The 15,883-nt window shown below is 50.9% G+C and overlaps 4 long non-coding RNA genes across 4 annotated transcripts; all 4 read left to right on the top strand.

Annotated features, from left to right (window-relative positions):
• Positions 1-1,613: 1,613 nt before the first annotated feature.
• On the top strand, positions 1,614-5,479 carry LOC131586189 (uncharacterized). Its single transcript, XR_009279108.1, has 5 exons — positions 1,614-3,465; positions 3,560-3,722; positions 3,806-3,885; positions 3,963-5,182; positions 5,277-5,479. It is a non-coding gene; the product is annotated as an uncharacterized LOC131586189 (long non-coding RNA).
• Positions 5,480-6,566: 1,087 nt separating this feature from the next.
• LOC131586188 (uncharacterized) lies at positions 6,567-7,316 on the top strand. The gene is made up of 3 exons (XR_009279107.1): positions 6,567-6,892; positions 6,987-7,149; positions 7,233-7,316. It is a non-coding gene; the product is annotated as an uncharacterized LOC131586188 (long non-coding RNA).
• Positions 7,317-7,395: 79 nt separating this feature from the next.
• On the top strand, positions 7,396-10,277 carry LOC131586187 (uncharacterized). The gene is made up of 4 exons (XR_009279106.1): positions 7,396-8,609; positions 8,704-8,866; positions 8,950-9,029; positions 9,107-10,277. It is a non-coding gene; the product is annotated as an uncharacterized LOC131586187 (long non-coding RNA).
• A 13-nt stretch (positions 10,278-10,290) lies between these two features.
• Positions 10,291-12,312, top strand: LOC131586190 (uncharacterized). The gene is made up of 4 exons (XR_009279109.1): positions 10,291-10,326; positions 10,421-10,583; positions 10,667-10,746; positions 10,824-12,312. It is a non-coding gene; the product is annotated as an uncharacterized LOC131586190 (long non-coding RNA).
• The last annotated feature ends 3,571 nt before the right edge of the window (positions 12,313-15,883 follow it).

The following is a 15,883-nucleotide window of genomic DNA, read 5'->3' as shown; positions in this document are numbered from 1 at the left end:
TTTATTGATGATATTGGTGGGAATTTGATGCTATTTGTTTTTTGGTTATTTCGTTTTTAGGAATGGGATTTTTGCAGTTGGAGTGGAAGAATTCACTTTATTTCAAAACCTATTAGTTTAATGATGTAAAGGTTCCCATATTAACTCATCAGTCTTCTAGATTCTTTTTCTCATTTAGGTTTTCCAGATTTTACCGATAATTTAGCAATCAAGCAGGGATGGCACCCCGTTCTTGAAAAGATGGCTATGGAAAAACCTGTGTCTAACAACACGTACCTGACGGAGGGCAACAATTTTGCCGTTATTACAGGGTCAAATACGAGTGGCAAATCAACGTTGGCAGGGATCTGCCGGAGGAGAGGAGTTTCTGGTGGGCTCCCAGTGGCATCTGATGGAGTGATGGTGAGAGCATCTCATAGGGTCTGGGGGAGCATGTGGATGCACTTGGATGTGGAGCACCGCTTAAAGGAGATGGTGAGGGACAAAGCTTTTTGCCAGGAAGCAGCACCTGAACAGCTGAGCCACTGTGGATTTGCAGGGGTGATCTTTCTCCTTTTCCCTTTTGATTTCACTTTGGCAGTCCCTCCCCGGTGCCCTCAATCTGTCACAAGAATTCCAAAAAAAAAAAGGCTGAGGAAACAGTGAAAAGAAGGGGTATAGGTAAGGTGGAGTTCAGGTGTACCCCACCCCAAACCCTAAACAGCAGCCCTAACAGTGCTCCCGTTTCCCTGAGACAGCTGCAGGCAGGAACCCTAAAGCAGCAGAGTGCCAGAAGCCCTGGTACTGCAGACAGTACCCCTGGTGCTAGGGCCAGCCAGGAGATAGTGGGGGGACGATCCGTAGGGTTGGGGAAACAGGGGGTTTCCCGCCCCGCCCCACCCTGGGCTCTCGGTCCCTCCGCAGCCGGGGATTGCTCCCACCCCTCCTCGAGGCGGCGGTTGGCAGGGCTTCGTGCCTAGCCTCCGCAAAGAGTTCGGCTCTGTCAGCCTCTGCCCTGTCTCAGGGCCAAACTTAGGTAGGGTAGGGAGCAACTGTGGATTGCCTGGTCCGGGCTAATGGACATCTCTTGGGGCCTATGGATAAGGAGCATCCCCGGTTGCAAGCGTAGGGTTCTAACTAAGTTTGTAGGGTTCAGCGTGGGAACTTGGCAGTGACACAGAGAGGCTGAGGGAGGGCTTCAGAGGTCGAGGGCTGGAGACAAACAGTGAAAATAAAAGGGGTACAGGTTGGGATATAAGGTAGAGTACAGGACTATTCAAACCCTAAACAGCAGCCCTAACAGCGTTCCCGTTTCCCTGAGACAGCTGCAGGCAGGAACCCTAAAGCAGCAGAGTGCCAGAACCCCTGGTACTGCAGACAGTACCCCTGGTGCTAGGGTCAGCCAGGAGATAGTGGGGGGACGATCCGTAGGGTTGGGGAAACAGGGGGTTTCCCGCCCCGCCCCACCCTGGGCTCTCGGTCCCTCCGCAGCCGGGGATTGCTCCCACCCCTCCTCGAGGCGGCGGTTGGCAGGGCTTCGTGCCTAGCCTCCGCAAAGAGTTCGGCTCTGTCAGCCTCTGCCCTGTCTCAGGGCCAAACTTAGGTAGGGTAGGGAGCAACTGTGGATTGCCTGGTCCGGGCTAATGGACATCTCTTGGGGCCTATGGATAAGGAGCATCCCCGGTTGCAAGCGTAGGGTTCTAACTAAGTTTGTAGGGTTCAGCGGGGGAGCTTGGCAGTGACACAGAGAGGTTGAGGGAGGGCTTCAGAGGTCAAAAGCTTGAGGGCTGTAGACAAACATTGAAAATAAAAGGGGTACAGGTTGGGATATAAGGTAGAGTTCAGGTGTACCCAAACCCTGAACAGCAGCCCTAACAGTGCCCCCATTTCCCTGAGACAGCTGCAGGCAGGAACCCTAAAGCAGCAGAGTGCCAGAACCCCCGAGAGCTGCAGGCAGTACCCCTGGTGCTAGGGCCAGCCAGGAAGAGATAGTGGGTGCTAGGGCCTACTGCTGTCATATAAGCTGGGGTTTCCATCCTTGGGGTACCCTGGGCTCCCTGTCCCTCACTGACTGGAGAGTCTTCCTCCCCTCCTTGAGGTGGTGGTAATTTGGCTGTGTCAGCCAATACTGCTGTGAAGCAAGCCTCTGCCTCCCTGCGGGGTGAAGTGTGCGGCCCATGAACCTGGGCATTCTCTAGAGAAGGTAAGTGCTGAATTTTCACAGATGTGCCGCTAAGATCCTGCGTTGATATTTGGTCTTCTAGATTGTAGCTGACCAGGAGACGACATCCTGGCGATGGCAGGAGCTTCCCAGAGAGCGAGGTGGCCTTCCTTGACGCCCCGTCTGGCTACTCCCCGCCGGGCATCCAAGAGCTAAGTCAAAGGCTACGACTTGTAGAGGGTTATGATAGCGGGGTGCCGGGTTGGGACTCGTGACCCGGGATTTTTGAGTCAGCTTTGGGGACGGGGAGGTCCAGGCTGTGGCCCCTTAGGCCATGTGAAGGGAGAGCCTCACATTTGTTCACAGTGCTGAGGTGTGCAGGACAGAGCAGCCCCAGGGCGTGTTGTATCACTTGTCCATTGTGCCTTGTGTGTCTTTTGTGCTTCTTGTGTTGTACGTGCCTCGCCTTATCTCTTCTGGGGGCTTACCAGAAACCCCGGTGTCACTCGTAGCATCTCTGATCTCTGGGCTCCTCAGCCCGACACCATCGAAGCTTTGCCTCTGGAGCTCTCAGAGGCCTTGGAATCGCGTCTCTCTTTTAAAAGCATCCGATCGGATGTCTTTTAGAGGTCTTGTTCCGAGCTGTGTCAACAGCCGTGCGCCGCGAGGATCCATTGCTGCGGCTTAGGTCTTGAAGAAACGCAAAGTTTGGTAGGGGGCTGTGGCCCTCAGATTCTCGGGCATCCGTCTTGGCAGTTGCTGGAGTTTGTCATTCCATCAGCATCTTCTTCCTCCCGGGTTCTGCGAGCTTCATCAGCTCATTCTCACCCGGCTCATCTCGTTCCGCGTTCTCTCGGTCCTTGCGGCCATTCTTGTGGCCCAGAGTTTTGTCTCCCCGTTGTGTCCCCTCGTCTGTTGTCTGGTGTGTCACGGGTGTCTGGGTGTAGTTGTCCCGGAGCTGCTCTGTCCTGCTGCCCAGCCTGGGTGTAGGTGTGAAGGGACAAGTACCAGGCCCCTGTTATTTGAAATTTGTGATGTAGGGTGTAGTTGGAGTCTAGCAGGTGTTCCTAGATTGACACAAGATGTCTGGAGCTGTGAAGTTACCCTGCAGCACTTTGACTTTTGTCTTAGCTCTCTTTCAGATACGGACAGATGAAATCGATGGCAGAGCGCCCCGTCCAGGGTAAGGGGGTTTCCTCGAGAAGGTAAGTCAATGTTTGTCTTTGCAGGGCAACTGGAACCGGTCACTGTGTTACAGGTCTCCTCTTTGTCTTTATTTTTAGGAAGTGAAGCCGGCTAGCAGCAGTCAAGGCGAAGTGGGCAAGGTGAGCGTTGACTGGTGGAGGGAAGCTGTTGTTATCGCTGGGCTCTCAGTTTCCGGTGCAATGCCAAGTGTCCCATCTTGTTTGCGTGCTTTAGGCGGTCCAGTCGCATTTCGCCGAGACGTCCTCCCCAACCGGCCGGCCCGCCTGCTTCACCGCTCCCGTGAGCCCTGCGGAAACATTACAGGACGGTGTGACGGAGCCTTTTCCACGTAAAGGGGCCGTGTGGGTGGCCTTCAGGAACGGGCCGAGGGGTTGCCGTGAGTTGGGGATGTCGGGAGGAGGAGTGAGGGCCTGTTCAAGTTTCAGCAATGCCACATCACTTTGTCTTTTCTTAACTCAGGCGCGCCCTGCGATGACGGCGTCTGGCTCCCAGTGTGGCCGAAGCGCGTGACCTCAGGATGTGGCCGTTCGCAGGAGACCGTGAGTAGCGGAATTGTCGGGTTTTGGCTGATGCCCTGCAAAGATCAGCCTCTGATTTTGTGTTTTATTTATTGTAGCTGACCGAGAGACGGCAGCCTGGCGATGGCAGGAACTTCCCGGATGGCGAGGCGGCCTTCCTTGGCGCTCCATGTGGATCCTCCCCGCTGGGCATCCGAGAGCTGAGTCGGAGGCTGCAAATTGCAGAGGGACTGAAATCGGGGTGCTGGGTCGGGACTTGTGACCTGGGATTATGGAGTCAGCTTTGGGGACGGGGAGGTCCAGGCTGTGGCCCCTTAGGCCACGTGAAGGGAGAGCCTCACATTTGTTCACAGTGCTGAGGTGCGCAGGACGGAGCAGCCCCAGGGCGTGTTGTATCACTTGTCCATTGTGCCTTGTGTGTCTTTTGTGCTTCTTGTGTTGTACGTGCCTCGCCTTATCTCTTCTGGGGGCTTACCAGAAACCCCGGCGTCAGTCCTCGCATCTCTGATCTCTGGGCTCCTCAGCCCGACACCATCAAAGCTTTGCCTCAGGAGCTCTCAGAGGCCTTGGAATCGCGTCTCTCTTTTAAAAGCATCCGATCGGATGTCTTTTAGAGGTCTTGTTCCGAGCTGTGTCAACAGCCGTGCGCCGCGAGGATCCATTGCTGCGGCTTAGGTCTTGAAGAAACACAAAGATAGGTAGGGGGCTGTGGCCCTCAGATTCTCTGGCATCTGTCTTGGCAGTTGCTGGAGTTTGTCATTCCATCAGCATCTTCTTCATCCAGGGTTCTGTGAGCTTCATCAGCTCGCCTTCATTCTCACCCGGCTCATCTCGTTCCGCGTTCTCTCGGTCCTTGCGGCCATTCTTGTGGCCCAGAGTTTTGTCTCCCCGTTGTGTCCCCTCGTCTGTTGTCTTGTGTGTCACGGGTGTCTGGGTGTAGTTGTCCCGGAGCTGCTCTGTCCTGCTGCCCAGCCTGGGTGTAGGTGTAAAAGGCCGAGTCCTAGGCCCCTGTAATTTGAAATTTGTCATGTAGGGCATAGTTAGAGTCTAGAGGGTGTTCCTCGATGGACACAAGATATCTGGAGCTGTGAAGTTACCCTGCAGCACTTTGACTTTTGTCTCAGCTTTCTTTCAGATGCGAACGGATGAAATCAGTGGCAGAGCGCCCCATCCAGGGTAAGGGGGTTCCCGCGAGAAGGTAAGTCAATGTTTGTCTTTGCAGGGCAACTGGAACCGGTCACTGTGTTACAGGTCTCCTCTTTGTCTTTATTTTTAGGAAGTGAAGCCGGCTAGCAGCAGTCAAGGCGAAGTGGGCAAGGTGAGCGTTGACTGGTGGAGGGAAGCTGTTGTTATCGCTGGGCTCTCAGTTTCCGGTGCAATGCCAAGTGTCCCATCTTGTTTGTGTCCTTTAGGCGGTCCAGTCGCATTTCGCCGAGACGTCCTTGCCAACCGGCCGGCACAGCTGCTTCACCGCTCCCGTGAGCCCTGCGGAAACATTACAGGACGGTGTGACGGAGCCTTTTCCACGTAAAGGGGCCGTGTGGGTGGCCTTCAGGAACGGGCCGAGGGGTTGCCGTGAGTTGGGGATGTCGGGAGGAGGAGTGAGGGCCTGTTCAAGTTTCAGCAATGCCACATCACTTTGTCTTTTCTTAACTCAGGCGTGCCCTGCGATGACGGCGTCCGGCTCCCGGTGTGGCCGAAGCGCGTGGCCTCAGGACATGGCCGTTCACAGGAGACCGTGAGTAGTGGAATTGTTGGGTTTTGGCTGATGCCCTGCAGAGATCAGCCTCTGATTTTGTGTTTTATTTATTGTAGCTGACTGAGAGACGGCAGCCTGGCGATGGCAGGAACTTCCCGGATGGCGAGGCGGCCTTCCTTGGCGCTCCATGTGGATCCTCCCCGCTGGGCATCCGAGAGCTGAGTCGGAGGCTGCAAATTGCAGAGGGGCTGAAATCGGGGTGCCGGGTCGGGACTTGTGACCTGGGATTATGGAGTCAGCTTTGGGGACGGGGAGGTCCAGGCTGTGGCCCCTTAGGCCACGTGAAGGGAGAGCCTCACATTTGTTCACAGTGCTGAGGTGTGCAGGACGGAGCAGCCCCAGGGCGTGTCGTATCACTTGTCCAGTGTGCCTTGTGTGTCTTTTGTGCTTCTTGTGTTGTACGTGCCTCGCCTTATCTCTTCTGGGGGCTTACCAGAAACCCCCGCGTCACTCGTACCATCTCCGATCTCTGGGCTCCTCAGTCCGACACCATCAAAGCTTTGCCTCTGGAGCTCTCAGAGGCCTTGGAATCGCGTCTCTCTTTTAAAAGCATCCGATCGGATGTCTTTTAGAGGTCTTGTTCCGTGCTGTGTCAACAGCCGTGCACCGCGAGGATCCATTGTTGCGGCTTAGGTCTTGAAGAAACGCAAAGTTTGGTAGGGGGCTGTGGCCCTCAGATTCTCGGGCATCCGTCTTGGCAGTTGCTGGAGTTTGTCATTCCATCAGCATCTTCTTCCTCCCGGGTTCTGCGAGCTTCATCAGCTCATTCTCACCCGGCTCATCTCGTTCCGCGTTCTCTCGGTCCTTGCGGCCATTCTTGTGGCCCAGAGTTTTGTCTCCCCATTGTGTCCCCTCGTCTGTTGTCTTGTGTGTCACGGGTGTCTGGGTGTAGTAGTCCTGGAGCTGCTCTGTCCTGCTGCCCAGCCTGGGTGTAGGTGTGAAGGGACAAGTCCCAGGCCCCTGTTACTTGAAATTTGTCATGTAGGTGTAGTTGGAGTCTAGCGGGTGTTCCTAGGTTGACATAAGATGTCTGGAGCTGTGAAGTTACCCTGCAGCACTTTGACTTTTGTCTTAGCTTTCTTTCAGATGCGGACGGATGAAATCAGTGGCAGAGCGCCCCATCCAGGGTAAGGGGGTTCCCGCGAGAAGGTAAGTCAATGTTTGTCTTTGCAGGGCAACTGGAACCGGTCACTGTGTGACAGGTCTCCTCTTTGTCTTTATTTTTAGGAAGTAGAGCCAGCTGGCAGCAGTCAAGGCGAAGTGGGCAAGGTGAGCATTGACCAGTGGAGGGAAGCTGTTGTTATCGCTGGGCTCTCAGTTTCTGGTGCAATGCTATGCCTCCCATCTTGTTTGCGTGCTTTAGGCGGTCCAGTCGCGTTTCGCCGAGACGTCCTTGCCAACCGGCCGGCACAGCTGCTTCACCGCTCCCGTGAGCCCTGCGGAAGCGTTATGGAACCGTGTGACGGAGCGTTTTCCACGTAAAGGGGCCATGTGTGTGGCCTTCAGGAACGGGCCGAGGGGTTGCCGTGAGTTGGGGATGTCGGGAGGAGGAGCGAGGGTCCCTTTGAGTTTCAGCAATGCCACATCACTTTGTCTTCTCTTAACTCAGGCGCGCCCTGTGACGACGGCGTCCGGCTCCCAGTGTGGCCGAAGCGCGCGGCCTCAGGATGTGGCCGAGCGCAGGAGACCGTGAGTAGCGGAATTGTTGGGTTTTGGCTGATGCCCTGCAAAGATCAGCCTCTGATTTTGTGTTTTATTTATTGTAGCTGACCGAGAGATGGCAGCCTGGCGATGGCAGGAACTTCCCGGATGGCGAGGCGGCCTTCCTTGGCGCTCCATGTGGATCCTCCCCGCTGGGCATCCGAGAGCTGAGTCGAAGGCTGCGAATTGCAGAGGGGCTGAAATCGGGGTGCCGGGTCGGGACTCGTGACCTGGGATTATGGAGTCAGCTTTGTTGATGGGGAGGTCCAGGCTGTGGCCCCTTAGGCCACGTGAAGGGAGAGCCTCACATTTGTTCACAGTGCTGAGGTGTGCAGGACAGAGCAGTCCCGGGGCGTGTCGTATCACTTGTCCGTCGTGCCTTGTGTGTCTTTTGTGCTTCTTGTGTTGTACGTGCCTCGCCTTATCTCTTCTGGGGGCTTATCCGAAACCCTGGCGTCACTCCTCGCATCTCTGATCTCTGGGCTCCTCAGCCCGACACCATCGAAGCTTTGCCTCTGCAGCTCTCAGAGGCCTTGGAATCGCGTCTCTCTTTTAAAAGCATCCGATCGGATGTCTTTTAGAGGTCTTGTTCTGAGCTGTGTCGACAGCCGTGCGCCGCGAGGATCCATTGCTGCGGCTTAGGTCTTGAAGAAACGCAGAGATAGGTAGGGGACTGTGGCCCTCAGATTCTCGGGCATCCGTCTTGGCAGTTGCTGGAGTTTGTCATTCCATTAGCATCTTCTTCCTCCCGGGTTCTGTGAGCTTCATCAGCTCGCCTTCATTCTCACCCGGCTCATCTCGTTCCGCGTTCTCTCGGTCCTTGCGGCCGTTCTTGTGGCCCAGGGTTTTGTCTCCCCATTGTGTCCCCTTGTCTGTTGTCTTGTGTGTCACGGGTGTCTGGGTGTAGTTGTCCCGGAGCTGCTCTGTCCTGCTGCCCAGCCTGGGTATAGGTGTGAAGGGACAAGTCCCAGGCCCCTGTAATTTGAAATTTGTGATGTAGGGTGTAGTTGGAGTCTAGCAGGTGTTCCTAGATTGACACAAGATGTCTGGAGCTGTGAAGTTACCCTGCAGCACTTTGACTTTTGTCTCAGCTTTCTTTCAGATGCGGACGGATGAAATCGGTGGCAGAGCGCCCCGTCCAGGGTAAGGGGGTTCTCGCGAGAAGGTAAGTCAATGTTTGTCTTTGCAGGGCAACTGGAACCGGTCACTGTGTGACAGGTCTCCTCTTTGTCTTTATTTTTAGGAAGTAGAGCCGGCTAGCAGCAGTCAAGGCAAAGCGGGCAAGGTGAGCGTTGACTGGTGGAGGGAAACTGTTGTTATTGCTGGGCTCTCAGGTTCTGGTGCAATGCCAAGCGTCCCTTCTTGTTTGCGTGCTTTAGGCGGTCCAGTCGCATTTCGCCGAGACGTCCTCGCCAACCAACCGGCCCGCCTGCTTCACCTCTCCCGTGAGCCCTGCGGAAACATTACGGGGCCGTGTGATGGAGCCTTTTCCACGTAAAGGGGCCGTGTGGGTGGCCTTCAGGAACGGGCCGAGGGGTTGCCGTGAGTTGGGGATGTCGGGAGGAGGAGCGAGGGTCCCTTTGAGTTTCAGCAATGCTGCATCACTTTGTCTTTTCTTAACTCAGGCGCGCCCTGTGACGACGGCGTCCAGCTCCCAGTGTGGCCGAAGCGCGCGGCCTCAGGATGTGGCCGAGCGCAGGAGACCGTGAGTAGCGGAATTGTCGGGTTTTGGCTGATGCCCTGCAGAGATCAGCCTCTGATTTTGTGTTTTATTTATTGTAGCTGACCGAGAGACGGCAGCCTGGCGATGGCAGGAACTTCCCGGATGGCGAGGCGGCCTTCCTTGGCGCTCCATGTGGATCCTCCCCGCTGGGCATCCGAGAGCTGAGTCGGAGGCTGCAAATTGCAGAGGGGCTGAAATCGGGGTGCCGGGTCGGGACTTGTGACCTGGGATTATGGAGTCAGCTTTGGGGACGGGGAGGTCCAGGCTGTGGCCCCTTAGGCCACGTGAAGGGAGAGCCTCACATTTGTTCACAGTGCTGAGGTGCGCAGGACGGAGCAGCCCCAGGGCGTGTTGTATCACTTGTCCATTGTGCCTTGTGTGTCTTTTGTGCTTCTTGTGTTGTACGTGCCTCGCCTTATCTCTTCTGGGGGCTTACCAGAAACCCCGGCGTCACTCCTCGCATCTCTGATCTCTGGGCTCCTCAGCCCGACACCATCAAAGCTTTGCCTCGGGAGCTCTCAGAGGCCTTGGAATCGCGTCTCTCTTTTAAAAGCATCCGATCGGATGTCTTTTAGAGGTCTTGTTCCGAGCTGTGTCAACAGCCGTGCGCCGCGAGGATCCATTGCTGCGGCTTAGGTCTTGAAGAAACGCAAAGTTTGGTAGGGGGCTGTGGCCCTCAGATTCTCGGGCATCCGTCTTGGCAGTTGCTGGAGTTTGTCATTCCATCAGCATCTTCTTCATCCCGGGTTCTGCGAGCTTCATCAGCTCGCCTTCATTCTCACCCGGCTCATCTCGTTCCGCGTTCTCTCGGTCCTTGTAGCCATTCTTGTGGCCCAGAGTTTTGTCTCCCCATTGTGTCCCCTCGTCTGTTGTCTTGTGTGTCACGGGTGTCTGGGTGTAGTTGTCCCGGAGCTGCTCTGTCCTGCTGCCCAGTCTGGGTGTAGATGTAAAAGGCCAAGTCCCAGGCCCCTGTAATTTGAAATTTGTCATGTAGGGCATAGTTGGAGTCTAGAGGGTGTTCCTCAATGGACACAAGATATCTGGAGCTGTGAAGTTACCCTGCAGCACTTTGACTTTTGTCTCAGCTTTCTTTCAGATGCGGACGGATGAAATCGGTGGCAGAGCGCCCCGTCCAGGGTAAGGGGGTTCCCGCGAGAAGGTAAGTCAATGTTTGTCTTTGCAGGGCAACTGGAACCGGTCACTGTGTGACAGGTCTCCTCTTTGTCTTTATTTTTAGCAAGTAGAGCCGGCTAGCAGCAGTCAAGGCAAAGCGGGCAAGGTGAGCGTTGACTGGTGGAGGGAAACTGTTGTTATTGCTGGGCTCTCAGGTTCTGGTGCAATGCCAAGCGTCCCTTCTTGTTTGCGTGCTTTAGGCGGTCCAGTCGCATTTCGCTGAGACGTCCTTGCCAACCGGCCGGCACAGCTGCTTCACCGCTCCCGTGAGCCCTGCGGAAGCGTTATGGAACCGTGTGACGGAGCGTTTTCCACGTAAAGGGGCCATGTGGGTGGCCTTCAGGAACGGGCCGAGGGGTTGCCGTGAGTTGGGGATGTCGGGAGGAGGAGCGAGGGTCCCTTTGAGTTTCAGCAATGCCGCATCACTTTGTCTTCTCTTAACTCAGGCGCGCCCTGTGACGACGGCGTCCAGCTCCCAGTGTGGCCGAAGCGCGCGGCCTCAGGATGTGGCCGAGCGCAGGAGACCGTGAGTAGCGGAATTGTTGGGTTTTGGCTGATGCCCTGCAAAGATCAGCCTCTGATTTTGTGTTTTATTTATTGTAGCTGACCGAGAGACGGCAGCCTGGCGATGGCAGGAACTTCCCAGATGGCGAGGCGGCCTTCCTTGGCGCTCCATGTGGATCCTCCCCGCTGGGCATCCGAGAGCTGAGTCGGAGGCTGCGAATTGCAGAGGGGCTGAAATCGGGGTGCCGGGTTGGGACTCTGGACCTGGGATTATGGAGTCAGCTTTGGGGACGGGGAGGTCCAGGCTGTGGCCCCTTAGGCCACGTGAAGGGAGAGCCTCACATTTGTTCACAGTGCTGAGGTGTGCAGGACGGAGCAGCCCCAGGGCGTGTCGTATCACTTGTCCGTCGTGCCTTGTGTGTCTTTTGTGCTTCTTGTGTTGTACGTGCCTCGCCTTATCTCTTCTGGGGGCTTACCAGAAACCCCGGTGTCACTCGTAGCATCTCTGATCTCTGGGCTCCTCAGCCCGACACCATCGAAGCTTTGCCTCTGGAGCTCTCAGAGGCCTTGGAATCGCGTCTCTCTTTTAAAAGCATCCGATCGGATGTCTTTTAGAGGTCTTGTTCTGAGCTGTGTCGACAGCCGTGCGCCGCGAGGATCCATTGCTGCGGCTTAGGTCTTGAAGAAACGCAGAGATAGGTAGGGGACTGTGGCCCTCAGATTCTCGGGCATCCGTCTTGGCAGTTGCTGGAGTTTGTCATTCCATTAGCATCTTCTTCCTCCCGGGTTCTGTGAGCTTCATCAGCTCGCCTTCATTCTCACCCGGCTCATCTCGTTCCGCGTTCTCTCGGTCCTTGTAGCCATTCTTGTGGCCCAGAGTTTTGTCTCCCCATTGTGTCCCCTCGTCTGTTGTCTTGTGTGTCACGGGTGTCTGGGTGTAGTTGTCCCGGAGCTGCTCTGTCCTGCTGCCCAGTCTGGGTGTAGATGTAAAAGGCCAAGTCCCAGGCCCCTGTAATTTGAAATTTGTCATGTAGGGCATAGTTGGAGTCTAGAGGGTGTTCCTAGATCCTCACAAGATGTCTGGAGCTGTGAAGTTATCCTGCAGCACTTTGACTTTTGTCTTAGCTTTCTAAGCATTGCATTATTTTCTGCCCAATGTGGGGTTCAAAAGAGTAAGAAAAACCTATACTGATTACGTTATATTGGTACTTCTGTGTGTTGGGGTAAAGGACTTTGTAATGGTGTTCCTTAAGTTCACGTCTCTCAGGGTTGAGCCCATCATGTAGTTCTAGTCTCTGAGCTTTTTTTCAAGTTTTAGTGCCTTTCTTGTCCCTAAGTTTATTTTTTTATCCAAAAATAACTCAAATATTGTCCCTAATACATAACTTTTACGAAGTAAAAGGGCACAGATTAAAATAGCTGTTATGCTAAGCTGAGTAATAATGATTGATAAAAACTTTATAAAAGTACTGAAGTTTGTACCAAGTAGCTTTAGTTTTTAGTTTCTTTGTCCTCCCCTACATACCAATCCCAGTAACATGTTTTAGAAGTGTATTAGTAATTATACCCAGTTTATTAGAAGAGCAGCAACAAATCCCACTGCACTCTTTTTACTAATAATTCATACCACATCATAAAAGTAAAACAAAAGACAGAAACATATATTAAACTTAACACAACCCAATCTACTTAAAAAAACTTAACAAGTTACTAAACTCAAAACCATTCAATGAGCCCTAAACATAACTAAAAAAAACCTAACCCAATTGCTACCTTCTAATTCATAAATAATAATCAATGCTCTATAAAAATAATGGAAGAGCTCATTAACAATAAAAAAGATTAAACTACTAAAAAAATAAGAAATAACTACAAAAACAAACTCCCTGTAAAAATCCATCATATAAATATTCATATCCCCAAAAATACAAATAATAAAAACTGCCAAAGCAATAAACAGGTACATGCAACTACAAAAATAAAAAGATCAAAAACAAACTGCAATTAACCATACAAAACAAAATTGTTCCTAACTCAATAATCTCATAATACCTCGAATCATCAAAATAAAAATACCATCTCCAAATAACCGCAAAACCAAAAAATAAATTTAGCCATAAGCAATATTTCTCACATTATCCATAAGTTTAAAACATATACTTCAATCAAACCCCCTGTAACAATAATCCAAATAGAAATATAAAAAACCTAACAAATTAACTACATTACTGTACCCCAAACACACCAAAATAAACACTACATACTCACAATAATAAAAAACATCACTAAATAAATAAAAACCTACCCTATACCTCACACTGCTACTCAAAACATCATCCTAAACCTTAAAAAACAAGTCCTTTAACAACATAATTCCCCTAAAAAATTAAAGCAAACCATAAAACTCATTTCAAAAACAACCTTATCAACACCTAAACTAAAAAACATGATATTCAGTAAATAGACCGTATCCCCTACCGTGCACCAAGTACAAATAAAAAAATACAATAAAATATTAAAAAGCATCTTAAAAACATTGAATAAAAAATCTTTCAAATATTAAAAAACATCTAGCAAAAGCCACCTAATTCATTAACACCCCGACCTCCACCAAGCAAACTAACCCTACCCAATCTAAACCCTGACATATCATTAACAAAACTAAAATCCCAGTAACAAATATAAAAATGTATTTGCAAAAGCAATTAAAATCAATTCCACTTTAAATTGAAAAAATTCCATAAAATTGTCTTTACTCAAAAACCAAATGACACATAATAAATAATACAAAAAACTAACACAATATATATCTCAAAAAATATATACCTCAAAAAAATCTAATCATGAAATAAAAAATACATATAAACCTCACTTTTTACTAAATATCACTACTCTTATCTGTGTATATATAACTAATTTCCAGAAGAAACAGAACACCCCACACAAGTTATTTTCAAAAACAACACTCATTCCCCCACATCCTTCTCCAAACGATATTACCTACAACAAAACAAAAGTCTCCCTTATTTTGAATTAAGTTTCAACAAACTAAACCAAAAAAATTCTCCAAACTATATATATTTTTCCTTTCTCTTAAATCTATTCAAATGTACTCTAAACTAAAAACCCGAACACCAAAAACTCACACATCCAGCCCTCGGGGGTCTGGGCCTCAACACTTTCCAACACCAAAAAAACTAATATGTAACTAAACAAACAAAACTACACTTCCCAACAAGAACTTTCTAAATTGACCATCTCTTCAAACAACAACAAATTTTATTATTTATTATTATTCATTTGTTTATACTTATAAATACTTTACTCATTAAATAAACACTTTTTTTCAATTTTCCTCCAAAAAAATCTTTTCCCAAACCAATTAAACCAAACAAAAAAACACTTTTTACTGTCTTAAAAAACCCCATTCAAAACTTTTCTACCATCCACTAACCAAGCCACACAACCATCCGAAAAAGCCACACCACACGCGCCCACCAAAACACGCGTGGCACAGCATCCGAAAACCACACAAATGCACAGCGCCACATTTGACCAGAAATGCATGAGCACAACCATTTTTAACCACAAATAAATGCACATCACCATATTCAACCCAAAATGCATCTGCAGACCCCCATATCAAACCAGACGTACACATGCACCACCATAGTTAACTAAAAATGAATTCACACCACCATATCTGAACCAGAAAAACACAACCACCACCATTTCAGGGGTCAGGGTTATGAATAAGGGCAGCGGGTCAAAGGTCAGGGGGGTCATGGATCAAAGGTCAGGGGTCAAAGGTCACAGAGGTCAAAGGCCAAAAGCCATGGGATCAAAGGTCACAGGGTCAAAAGGTCACAGGGTCAAAGGTCACGGAGTCAAAGGTCATGGGGGTCAAAGGTCACTGGGTCAAATGTCAAAGGTCACAGAGTGAAAGGTCATGGGGTCAAGTGTCAAAGGGTCACCGGTCACGAGGTCAGAGGTCACGAGGTTGAATGTCACAGGTCAAAGGTTGAAGGTCATGGGGTCAAAGGTCAAAGGTCTTGGAGTCAACGCTCACAGAGTCAAAGGTCACAGGGGTTCAAGGTCAAAGGTCAGGGTTCAAATGTAAAAGGTCAGGGTTTCAAAGGTCTAAGGTCAGGGCTCAAAGGTCATGAGGTCACATGTCAAAGGTCGGGGTCAAAGGTCGGGGTCAGGGGGTAAGGAGGTCATGGGTCTGGGGTCAAAAGATCAGGGGTCAAAATTCCAGGAAGGTATTTCTGGCACCTGCCCCCCTTTTCTTGTTGCAGCAGAGCTCCTTTTTGGGAGGGGGTCTAGTCCTAGGAGGGCTTCCAATAAAGCAGGGTGCTGCTGTCCAGGGCAGTTGGAGTTGTTCTGTGCCTTCCTTGGGGGTGAGGAGCAAAGGCTGAGGGGGACGGGGTGGGCACTGGGGGGCTCCCGTGTCCCTTGGGGCACGCCGAGGTCCCCGGCAGAGGGAGGCAGGCGCTGCGCTGGAGGAGCAAGGTGAGCGGGGAATGGGGAGGGCTCGTGCCGGGTACCCTTGCCCAGAGGGGACCCCGAGCTGCCAGGAAATTCCCTGCGAGGGCTGGATGCAGAATCCAAAAACCTGTGGAGCTGTTGTGGTTTTTACGGTAGGCATTGGCAAGGAACAGGAATGGATCTCTCTAAATTCCCTTGGAAAGAAACCCCCTCTCTGTGCGCGCCGTCGTTAGGGTTTTGTTATGTCAGGAACGGCTTAGGGTTAAGAAAGTGGCTTTTGTTTTTCCACCTCTTACTTCCCTGTAAAATATGAGTGTATAAAACACATCTGTGCATCAATGAGGCATTAAAATGCACCAAGTGAAATTTCTGTGTCTCTAAGTTGCATAGAGATGAGTTCCATAGGGACGAGTGCGTTCTGCACTTGGGGTTGTTCAGGGCTTTATATTTTTGTTATTCTGATGTGTTCGGTGAATGAATTTATAGAGTTTAAAATTGAAAGAAATGCAAATTTCAAAAAGCAGAAAAATAGAAAGAGAAATAGATAAAGATATAAATGTAAAAATAGAAGGCCCTATAAATAGAATATATATAATAGAAATAATGTCCATAAATATACGCATCTAAAAGATAAGTAATCTTATGTATGTTATTGTAATATGCTTTAACCT

Source organism: Poecile atricapillus, chromosome 18 (assembly GCF_030490865.1).
Source record: "Poecile atricapillus isolate bPoeAtr1 chromosome 18, bPoeAtr1.hap1, whole genome shotgun sequence".
NCBI lineage: Eukaryota > Metazoa > Chordata > Aves > Passeriformes > Paridae > Poecile > Poecile atricapillus.
This window is presented reverse-complemented; position numbering and strand designations above follow the sequence as displayed.